Source organism: Anolis carolinensis, chromosome 1, assembly GCF_035594765.1.
Source record: "Anolis carolinensis isolate JA03-04 chromosome 1, rAnoCar3.1.pri, whole genome shotgun sequence".
Classification (NCBI taxonomy): Eukaryota; Metazoa; Chordata; class Lepidosauria; order Squamata; family Dactyloidae; genus Anolis; species Anolis carolinensis.
In genome coordinates this window covers 162825782-162837431 of record NC_085841.1, presented here as the reverse complement: position 1 = coordinate 162837431, position 11650 = coordinate 162825782, and the positions used below count along the sequence as shown (strand labels likewise).

The following is an 11650-nucleotide window of genomic DNA, read 5'->3' as shown; positions in this document are numbered from 1 at the left end:
TCCTGCTTTAAGATGGACTATATGAGTCCACAATGCCAGATAATCTGAGATAAACAGAAAACCTGGGATCAGATCCTGGGACATAGGGCCTGTCTGGAAAGTCCCTTAGTTATGTCTTAGTGTTGAGAGGACAATGTCCTCCATGCCATGTAAAGGAAACAGATTAATTTAGGGGGTGCAGAACAAATCATGTGGCAAGTGTATCCCTCTGTTTACAAACACAGTGCTGGCAGTGCACTAGGACAGGGAAGAATCCCATCTGATGATATAAAAAGATTCAGCATGGATTCACCACCTTAGTGACACATGAGCGATCTGCCACCACTGGCTGGCCCCCAGAATATGCCAATATGAGACTGTAGTCTTATGCTACTAAATGGTGTGTCCAGCCCTGCCACTTTACTTGCTTAATTGCCATAGATTTTTTCCAATATATTGTTTTTCTGTGTTACAGTTTACTGCCTGTTGCAGTGCCATGAACACACTGTTATCTACAAGTGATCATTTCATGAAACATTATCTACTGCTATGGCCCAGAGAGCCTTAGATAAGATTTCCGATAAGCAGAGCTGTGAGAATTGGCTCGTCCTCCAAGCCCACTGTAACCGCAATGCAGAGCAATCCTTAATGCACATGTTGGAAATGACTTCTGCCTATACTGAGAGAAGGCAATGTGAATCCCTTGATGTACTCTGCTTATTATAAAACTCTCATGCCATTTAATGCGCTCCTGAAGCGAACACTCTGCAAGGGAAATAATCTTGTTACAGTGAATCACAGTGATTTTAATGGGCATTTTGTTTTTGTTTTTAAAGAGGCCAGCATCTGTTCCTCATTTAAAATGGAGTTGCAAAAAGCACTTCCACACATTTCAGTTTTATCACCCGCAGCAAAATGAACAACCCATTTCTTCTTACTCCCTCTTCAACTACAAGAGTAATTGGGTGACATGCTTGATCCATTTTATAGATGAAGACTACAGGGGTATATCTCTGCATAATGTTAGATTTCAGCCCCCATCAGACTCAACCAGCAAAGACAACAGAAAGGACCACATGTTCCACATTTCAGTTGTAGAACTGCTGTGTGTTGTAAGATAAAAGCACTCATATCTCAACAGCAAGATTCTGACAGCATATTCAGCACTTACATAAAAATTGAAATGAAATATGTCTCATTTCTTCATTACAAATATTAATATCCCACTTTTTCACTTGTTGAAACTAAGAGCATTGTGAGATAATGAAATGATAAAATAAAATAAAATAATAAATTAGAAACCACAAGTAATGTAAATAATGTAGAGTTCATAGCTTAGTAGGTCAAATGCAGGCCTTAAAACCATAGATGTGGGTTTTTACCGGAGCATCCAAATTACGCTCCCAGTAAAAACAAATTAATACTGAATAACCTTGGTTATTCTGAATCAATCAATTAAATAGAGTCTCACTTATCCAAGCCTCGCTTATCCAAGCCTCTGGATAATCCAAGCCATTTTTGTAGTCAATGTTTTCAATAGATCGTGATATTTTGGTGCTAAATTCGTAAATACAGTAATTTCTACATAGCATTACTGTGTATTGAACTACTTTTTCTGTCAAATTTGTTGTATAACATGATGTTTTGGTACTTAATTTGTAAAATCATAACCTAATTTGATGTTTCATAGGCTTTTTCTTAATCCCTCCTCATTATCCAAGATATTCGCTTATCCAAGCTTCTGCCGGCCCGTTTAGCTTGGATAAGTGAGACTCTACTGTACCCCCATTAGATCTGGGCCTTCCTAGGCCTAATGGGATATTGGGCCTGTGGGGATTCACCCTCAGGTAGTTCCAGGACTACCAATAACTACCCAGGGGTGAGTCCCCATTTGCCATCCCAAACCTTTTGGGCTCCTGGAACCCAAAGATCTGGGATGGCACCCAACTCCTCCTCCACAGAACCCCAAACAACCCTCAAAACTTTAAAAAAAAACTTGCCTGGCTGCCATTAAGGTGCTCATTACCTCCTCCTGGCATATATAAATGATGCTCTTCCCCCCGTCTCCTGGCACATCATTTCTTCATGTCAGGTGGACATAAGGAGTACCTTAATGATGGCCAGGTAAGTTTTTTCAATTTTAATGGTTGTTTTGTGGGGCATCGGGGTGGAGTGGCTGCATGCCATTCTGGTAGTTACTGGGATAGCATGTAGTCACCCTCCCTGGGAAAGCCCAGTTTTTTTGGGGGCAGTGGAGATGGGAGTCCGCATGAAAGCGTGTTTCTTAAACCCGCTTTGGCGTGGATTTTGGCACTATCTGGAAGTGCCCAAAAATAGTAACATAATATATTTCTTCTCTTAACTACTTGAGGTACTGCTTTCTTTGGTTGTGCTTACATGAGCCAAATAAAATGGACTCACCTTGTAACTACTGCAATGAGTCAACATGATGCATAGCTAGTTTTTTTTTTAAGTAGAAGTACTGCTTCCAACCATTAATCCAATGCAAGAAGCGCTGCAATTTACTCCATAGCTTCCAGAAACTCCAAAGAGATCCTGATGTTTTGGAAGTGTAGACAGCTGGATCTGACCTGATCCAGTGTTCATATGTTTAGCAGATCCATGTCTGTGTCACCAGCTAGAAGCTGTTCCCTAGCAGACACTTGCTGGTGACATCACTTTTGCTGATCACATGGCTGCCTGCTCTATTGTGACCTCATCAGAAGCAACATTGCCAGCAAATCTCACATAAGAGCTGCTGTTGGTTGGTGAAACAGGTGGCAGTGGCCTCAATTGGCTCTTGACCTGTCTGTCTGTCAGGACATCAAAGGATTCCAGGAATGCTTCCATGCTGCATCTGAGGCAACTCCAAAGCACAGTACTTTGGGTTATTTTGATAGATGCAAATGTATGTCTCTCTGCTGTCCTTCCCATTTGAAAATCCATGATGTCGGTTGGTCCCATCTCTTCACACTGCATGTGTGTTGTGACTATACTGTAAATTCAAGCTTGTCAGGTAAGGAGGAAGGAAGCACTTGCACTGACTAAAATCTTATACTGGGGTTCTGGATATAACTTGGCAGCTGGAGAATAGTAGATCATTCTTGAACACATTTCCATTTAAATTCCCAAATTCTGTCTATAACTGTCTATATCTGTATCGTATTACAAAACTGACATCTCCTAGAACCTTTAATTTCCAGACCATGGCACCTCAGTGGAAAGTGATTGTACCCCAAAGCACTGAGCCAGTGGACCATCTTCCACCCTCCTTTTTTGTCTTTAGTCTTTGAGATACAATTTAGGGATGAGCGAGAATTTCTCACAGTTCATTTCACTTCCTAGTAATTCATCAGTTTCCATTAATTTTGTTCATAAAGTTTAAAAGAGTGTGATTTTTTTTTTAAAAAATGAAGAATAGGATGAGAAAAAGTGAATTCGACATTTAGCCACTAAGCAGAATGCTTTTTTGAATACTTAGGTCTTAAAAGTCTATAACTTTTTATATACATTTAACCATCTTTATGGTGTTAAAATAAGATTGCCACCTCTTTTGTCGCTATTGTTTTGTTATAAGTTTCTGTCTTCAACAGCTATATGACAACCAGATGTAACCAGCAGTACATTACCATGCCAATTGGGCAGTGAATCTGTTCTGGGTTGTAGTCAGAACTTTAAATGAACTTGGCAAGCTCCTGAGCCTATTTGGTGGCTTAAATTCTATATCTTTCAACTTTAGACTAAAGCCTTAGAGGAGATTCTTAGCCTAATTGCCATGGAGTGCACAGAAGAAACAAGACCTGTGTCTCAAGACGGTAAAAAAAAAAGGGGAGTTTATTAGAAGAAAATCTTATCGAGTTTTGGCCTATGTGTGTTTTGGAGGAATTCCTTAAGGGAACATATAAAATTATAAAAGAACAACTCCCAATTGCATAATATCACATTGCATAAAATTGTTATTTCATCTGCGCACTGCCGGTAGTCTGTATATACCTGCTTTGAAACAAATATCAAAAGATTTCTGAACCAGCAACTTCTAAATTAGTTACTGGATAAAGAAGCACTGCCATAATGTATTTTTTGTGGGTAGATAATAGAAAAAAGTAAAACTATTATATTTGTCTATCTAAGCTGTAGCACTGCTACAGTTGCTATTATTATTTTAAATGCCTTCTGTTGCCTTTAGATGTTTCTAAAGTTCAGTATTGATCCTAGCAGGAGTGTCTGTATTCCTAAACCTAATACCGAGACCAGTAATGAGAAGAAATCTATAGAAAGGTATGCTTCATGGATCATTCCTCTCGATCCACAGATTCTGCACCCCCAATTTCAACAATCCATAGCTTGAATTACTTTAAAAGAAAATCCAATAGGTAAGTTTTGATTTTGTCATTTTATATAAAGGATACAATTTCATTTGTGATTGTATGCAATGGGCTTGAGGATCCACAGATACTGGTTGCACGGGGGTCCTAGAACCAAACCTCAGAGGTTACCAAGGGCTCACTCTATTATTCCGGTACCTCCATCACATTTTATTAAGCTTCACCCTATCCTTGAGCCATAAGGCCCTAATTCCTCAGTTACACAGCCTGAGAGTCTTCTTGGCCCTATAACCTTTAAAGACCAATGGATTTGGTTGCTTCAGGCATAGGCAAGGAAGATCTATGTTTAAACATCCCTTTAGTCATAAAGCTCACAGAGCAAGCCACCATTTCTCAACTGAATTTACACTGCTGATGAATTCAGTGGAGTCAACTTTGCTCAGATTCTTTCTCAGGGATTTCATTGCATGATGTATTTCTGTGCTTTCAGCATAAAATATAGAAACACATTTTTGAGACTGAAAATCACAACCTCCGGTTTGTTCATATTCATTGCTGTAAATTGCTTTGCTGATTCATTGTTATAAGAAAGTTTTTCTAAAATTGTACTGATTTATTTCAAGAAAGAGCCTCCTAGTTCTAGTACTTGTGGAAGGAGGGAAAAGGCCAAAACTGCAGCCTGTGTATATTCACCAGAAATAAATTAAGCACAATTAGATTTAACTTTGAGAAAACATCAGTTGGACTGGCTGCACATTAAAATCCTAACAGAGATTTGGGTATGTTTTACATCATATTACATTACAAGTGGCTTGTTGTCAATGTAAGTGACTGAAGATATCAATCCAATTCTTCATCCCATCTAGAGAAGGCCTATTAACGTAATTGACATAAAGATTGGCATATCATTTTCTATAATGAATAAAATCTTCCAACAACAATTATGACCATCACTGGGTTTGACATTATAAATAATAAATAAATTTTATTGATTAGCCCTTAGGCCATATCACCATACCGAACCAAATAATCCCCCTCGATGGATTGTCATCTTGACGTGGTGAGGGGGCTTGTGTGTTCCAATGAACCTGTGGTCACAACCACAGGAGTCAACCACTCCCAGGAGTGGCCACAGGGGAAGATCCAGACCAAGAACAATCCGAAGACCCAAAGACCTCAATAGCGGAGCAGGCTGAGGATAACATGGTACATGTTACAACGACTGTGAAGGCGGAAGAAGGCTGCAACACACTGAGAAGCCACTCTCGTTGTGTTAATCACACCACTGCTGGGACCTCAATCTGTGAAGATTGTGTGTTGACCGGCTGTGCACCGACCTCCACACATTAAAACAAATCACGCACAGGCGTCTTCCAAGAAATGGAGGACCATCATCCTCGAACTATGAGGGATCCCCTAATGAAATGAAATGACCGAACCAAATAATAGTTAGGGCCCTACCTATCTTCGCGACTGCATTTCCTCCCCCCCATGTACCTGCGTGAGCATTAAGATCATTAAGAAGCATTAAGGCCCTTCTCGCGGTCCCGCCACCGTCACAAGTTTCTACAGACCTTAAAAACAGTTTAAAGATAGTCCCACAGGGAACCACCAGAAGTCTTACATTATATAATGGGCTCCATAAGACTCCATCTTTAAATGGTTTTTTAAGTGTGTAGAAATGGCGGGGGGGGGGGGGGCTTAGTGAGAACTGAAATGTGACCTCCCCAAACTGGCATCCTCTGTCTATGTGGGACTATACTCACACCATCTCAAAGAAACATAGCATGGGTTTCCTCAGAATGATTTGAGACATAATCCAACAGATACAGGATACAGTTGCAGAGTTGTTATAATAGCCTTTGACCCTTCCCAGTCAAAGAATTTGGATAAGAAGTTCTTCTACTCTCCTGTTTTTAAATAATTAACACATGTTCAGAGCCATTTTAAAGAAGGCTGCCATATTACTGTCTTATGATCTCATCAGACAGGCTGATTTTCCCATTGTATGCCGCTTGTTCCCCTCTTTTTGCCACAGAGCCCATTGCACGATGCCCAGCGACTTCTGGCTGGGCTCCATGGTGAAAGAGGAGCGCAGCTGTGTATGCCACTGTGGCGGCAACACAGGAGTCTTCCCATGTTGCCTTTAGAGCAATGGGGGAAAGCCAAGTGGTGACGTTTCCCCCCATGGGACGGGCAGAAGTAAGTTGGGTGATGCAGGGCATGGAGCAACCTCTCTGAGACCCCTCAGAATGGCCACAATGCATAGTGAATCCATAGACCTTTGTGATTAGATCCACTTCTGACTTTGACATCTCTCTTTCTACAATCACAAGTTTAAACATGATCTTAGCAGTGAGTAACAAATAAATAGACCAGCTGTAAGGGAGTCCAAAAGATTCTAGTAAACTCACCCAAATTAGAGTCATTTCCCACAGAATTTGGATGCTGTCCAGTTTCTAATGGAAACAGAAAATCCTGTACTTTGAAAAAGCACATGGGTTCATGAGCAGCCATCGGTTTCAAAAGCTGGTGCCTCCCACTGAAGCAGAACCAAAAGTGGAAATAATTTGTTCTGAGTCAGCAAGATAAGAGGAATAATCTGGCTATCTAATTTGGGTCATTTCATGAGGGAAAAAATAAAAAAATGATGTTCTATCTATTTATCAGCGTTTGAAACCAATAAAATTCACCCAATTAGTGAAGGCAGATGATTGTGTGGACCAGTCTTTTAAGAATAGCACAATTTCTGACATAAGAACACCAGGAAACTACTCAGGAATTTAAGTGCTCCACCTATTTGATGTTGCTGGACTTTCATCATAGAACTGCCAATCAATTTAGATCAGTTAACAATATTCAAAAAGACATAATATAGTTATAGGGGGCTTTTGATTCAGAATCTCAGCACAAAGGCTTAAGTTGCAGACCTTCTATCAGGAACAGGAAAAGAGCAGGCCAACTGCAGATAACCAAAGCTGGGTGGTTGGATAGCCAAGAGTCTGCCCAGGGAGAGCTTACTGTAATAGATGTACCAATTCAGCTCTGCTCTCCAGCCAAGGCAGGGTAGTGCTGTAGTAGTGATGGGAGTGGAGGGTGTCAGCTCTTCTTTTAGGTTCTCCTTGGACAAACTGTAGTGAGAGCCTTGGCCACCTGGGGAAAGCCTAGTATAAAATAATCATCAAGCCCCTCTGCTTTTCTTGCCAAGGCAATCATGTGATCCAATAGTCCGTTCCAATAGTTATTGCACATTGCACATCATTCTGCATGTACAGTAGAGTCTCACTTATCCAACACTCGCTTATCCAATGTTCTGGATTATCCAACGCATTTTTGTAGTCAATGTTTTCAATACATCGTGATATTTTGGTGCTAAACTTGTAAATACAGTAATTACTACATAGCATTACTGCGTATTGAACTACTTTTTCTGTCAAATTTGTTGTATAACATGATGTTTTGGTGCTTAATTTGTAAAATCATACCCTAATTTGATGTTTAATAGGCTTTTCCTTAATCCCTCCTTATTATCCAACATATTCACTTATCCAACATTTAGCCAGCCCGTTTATGTTGGATAAGTGAGACTCTACTGTATTAATTGCACCAGTTCTCCAAAGGCTTGGTCACAAAGCCATGTTTTCACTTTCTTATGGAAGGTCAGGAGGGAGGGGGCTGATCTAATCTCCCTGAGGAGAGAATTTCACTACCACTTAGAAGGCCTTGTCTTTCATTCCCTTCAGTCGCTCCTGCGAAGGAGGTGGGACTGAGAACAGGGCCTCCCCAGACGATCTTAAACTCCGAAATGGTTCATAGAGGGAGATACGTTCAGACAGGTAAGCTGGGCCAGAATTGTTGATGACCTGCCTTCCTGCTTCTAACACAATATATGTTTGCTTCTTTATGTAGGTTTGGGTAGGATCTCCCCCTTTCCAATGGTTTTTTTTGCTTAAGCTATATTGCAGATGTGAGACTGTGGCGGGTGGCTTGTTCTGATGCCATGCAGCTACACTAGATAATTAATTATCTGTCAAAGAATACTAGTGTGTTACCAAACTACAAATTCCAAGACAGCATAGTGCTACAGGCAGACTGCAATAATTCTACCATGTAGATGCAATAACAACAACAACAACAACAACAACAACAACAACAACAACAACCCTTCTTTTCATGACTCAAGATAGGGTGCAATATAATTAAAATACATAAATGCAGCAGAAATGATTAAAATACATATTTTGAAAACATAGAACAAATATTTAAACATCAATAGTAATAAAATGTACATTTAAAATTCATAGTTTCAAATTGACTGAGTAGACCTGCCAAAAGAGATAGGTTTTTAATTGTGTTTTAAATTCTGACAGCTCATTTAACTGTCAACTCTCTTTTAGCAGTCCATTCCACAATCGTGACAACCAATGAAAAGGTCTTTTGAGTGATAGTTGTCAGTTGGGTTCTGGCTGGTTGGAGTAAGTGTCCCCCAGACAACCTAAGTATATGGGGCGGATTATACAATTGAATGGGAGGTAACCAGGTAGGTAACCTGGAACCAAACCATGTTGGGCTTACCAACACTTTGTACTTCCCCCATCAAAAAATGGAAACAGTGGAGGAATTTTAGTATAGGTCTGATATTCTTGATGTTCCTGACACCAATCTGGTGGCTGCCATGTTTTGAACTAACCGGAGTTTCTGAACTTGGTACAAAGGTAGCCCAATGTACAGCACATTGCAGAAATCCAACCTTGAGGACACCAGCACATGCATTGCCATCTTTAGGCCCTCTGATTCTAGAAAGGGGCACAGTTGGCAATCAGCCTAAGCTGATAGTAAGCACTCCTAACCATCACATCTACCTGGACATTTGGAGAGATGAATTCAAGAGCACTCCCATGCTGTGAATACAGTCTTTCAGGGGGAGTGTAACCTCAACTAGAACTGCTTGACAGGACCCTTAAAGGTAAACACCTCTGTCCCAAATAGATTTAATTGGTTTTTTCTTGATCCAGCCCATTATCTCCTCTAGGCATTTATTCAGAAGAGACAAGCTAGTTAAAGCTGTTTTTGAAGGCATGGAGAAATATATTTGGGTGTTACCAGCATACTGATAGCACTCTGCCCCTTTCTTCTGGGTAATCTCTCCCAGCAGTTGTATGTAAATGTTTAAAAGCATTGGGGATAATACTTTGTGGGATGCCATGTAACAGCTCTGTTTTTGAGGAGCAGCTGGAACCTGCTTGATAGGTACAACTGAAAGCATTGCAGCACAGTGCCTGGGATTCCCAGCTTACTTCCCCCGCCATCCCCAGAAGGATACCATGGTTGATGGGACCAAAAACCACCAAGAGATCTAGAAGCACCAAAAGGAACACACTCTCCCTGTCAGTGCTAAGACAGAGTTCATCCACTAAGGTGACCATAGCAGTCTCAACTCCATATTCTGCTCTGAAGCCAGTTTAAAATAAGTCAAGGAAGTGTGGTCAACTGCCTTCTCAATCACCTCATCCAAGAAAGGAAGATTAGACACTTGTCTGTAATTATTAAGTTCCAAGGGATCCTGGGGGGGGGGGGGGGGGGCTTTGTTCAGCAGTTCCTTTTTCTAATTGTTCCTTCTTTTAAACAGGAGGGAAAGTTCCCCTCTATGACAGATGCATTTATAATGTGTTGTAGTTTAATTGAATTCCCTCTCCTACCTGGATGACCAGCCAAGAGGAGCAGGGCTTGAGAAAACAGCTTTTCCTCCTTACTGGTCTCAGCAGCTTGCCCACATCAACATTAAAACTGATCCAGTGTATTTCCATTCACAGAGTTTCTGGACACCTCATTATCAACATCCTCCAATGATGTCATCTATGTCAGCCCTTATATGAGAGATTTTGTCTGTGAAATTAGTCATTAAAGGCATCACAGCGAGCCATTGAAGATTTTAACAGTGGGTTTAGGGGGAATGGTAACTGAGTTAAACCTCTCTCCATCCTGAAGATTATCTGGATGTTAATTTATAGACATAAAACATGCAGGGAAGAACACTTTCTTTGCTGCACCTATCGCCACCTTGTAGGAACTAAGATGTCCTCTGTATCATGTCTTGTTGCATAAATAGGCAGTCACTAGGCAGGTAGTGGAAAGAGAGGAGGAGGAATTTGAACAGCTGTGGTACCCATTTGGTGGAAGGGAACTGGCTCTTTAGGTCATACAACTAGTGTACTGGAGAAGGAGACTTCCTTTGGGGCTGGCCTGAGGGCTGAGCCCTCACTTTCAGTCATGCAACTTTGGGAAGTGGGGCAAGGAGACTCAAGTTATCCTTCCAGTAGCTGTCTTGCCATGGAGCAACACAGCTTTTGGATACTCCTTGGAGCTTAGCTGGTTCACCCAGGGAAAGCTGGAGAAGAGGTTTCAGGAGAGACTACCTGCCTCAGCTGCTCCCATGCTAATTTGTGCCTGCATTTTTACACCGCTTAGCGCTTAAAGGATAATTACATTATAGTTGAAATAAAATCATCTATTTTAACACAGTCTCTGTGTTTGGTCTCTTTATTCTCATTGATTATCAACATACAAGTGTTGGAAGTAGCCACCTCAGTTTGCTAATGGTTGGTATAATTCTTATTTGAGCAGGAAAAATTATTGGCAAAATTTGATATTATAGACTTAAAATGATGTGTATACAGTAAGACTAATAAGCTTTAAAAAAATAAGAGTTTAAGATTAGTTTGCTCTGTTTTTCAGCTCTTTGGTCATTTTGGCAGAAGAGGTTCATAACGAGAAGACAAAAATGCCTCATTTTAATCTCTTCTCCCAAGATTTTAATAAAAGTAAAAGTACAGCTTGCTTACTTTTATCTAGAAACTATTTGGATGATGCCCAATATAAAGTCCAGAATTATTAGTTATTTAACATTTTCAGTAATGAATTTAGAATTTGCTCTATGGATCATTTAAATGTAACTGATACTGTTACCCATAACTTTAATTATTTACTGGTCAATTTAGTATTTCAAAAGGTAATTTTTAAGTGTAATGGTTGAGCAAAATAAGGAATCAAACAACAATTTGTATCACATTTTCTTAACATGTTAGCATTACCAAATTAATAGTCTTTAATGATTTCACATCAAGACAAAATTTTCAAAGCTCTGCTTAATATTGCAAAAGTTATATTTCTGGTTTTTAAAGTGAAGTGTTAGAAAAATATCTCCACCTCTCTTTCTCTCTCTCACACACACACTCTAAAGCTCTTTCATCGGAAAGATGAAAGATCTGGAATCAACTGAGAGGAATGTGGAAGCTGGCTATGTGTCTTGGAAAGCAAGCTGATAACCAACACAGGAATAGCTTTAA

The 11650-nt window shown here is 40.2% G+C and overlaps 1 long non-coding RNA gene across 1 annotated transcript; it reads left to right on the top strand.

Annotated features, from left to right (window-relative positions):
* Positions 1–2742: 2742 nt before the first annotated feature.
* LOC134292541 (uncharacterized) lies at positions 2743–11309 on the top strand. The gene is made up of 4 exons (XR_009999788.1): positions 2743–2995; positions 4198–4352; positions 8048–8140; positions 10118–11309. It is a non-coding gene; the product is annotated as an uncharacterized LOC134292541 (long non-coding RNA).
* The last annotated feature ends 341 nt before the right edge of the window (positions 11310–11650 follow it).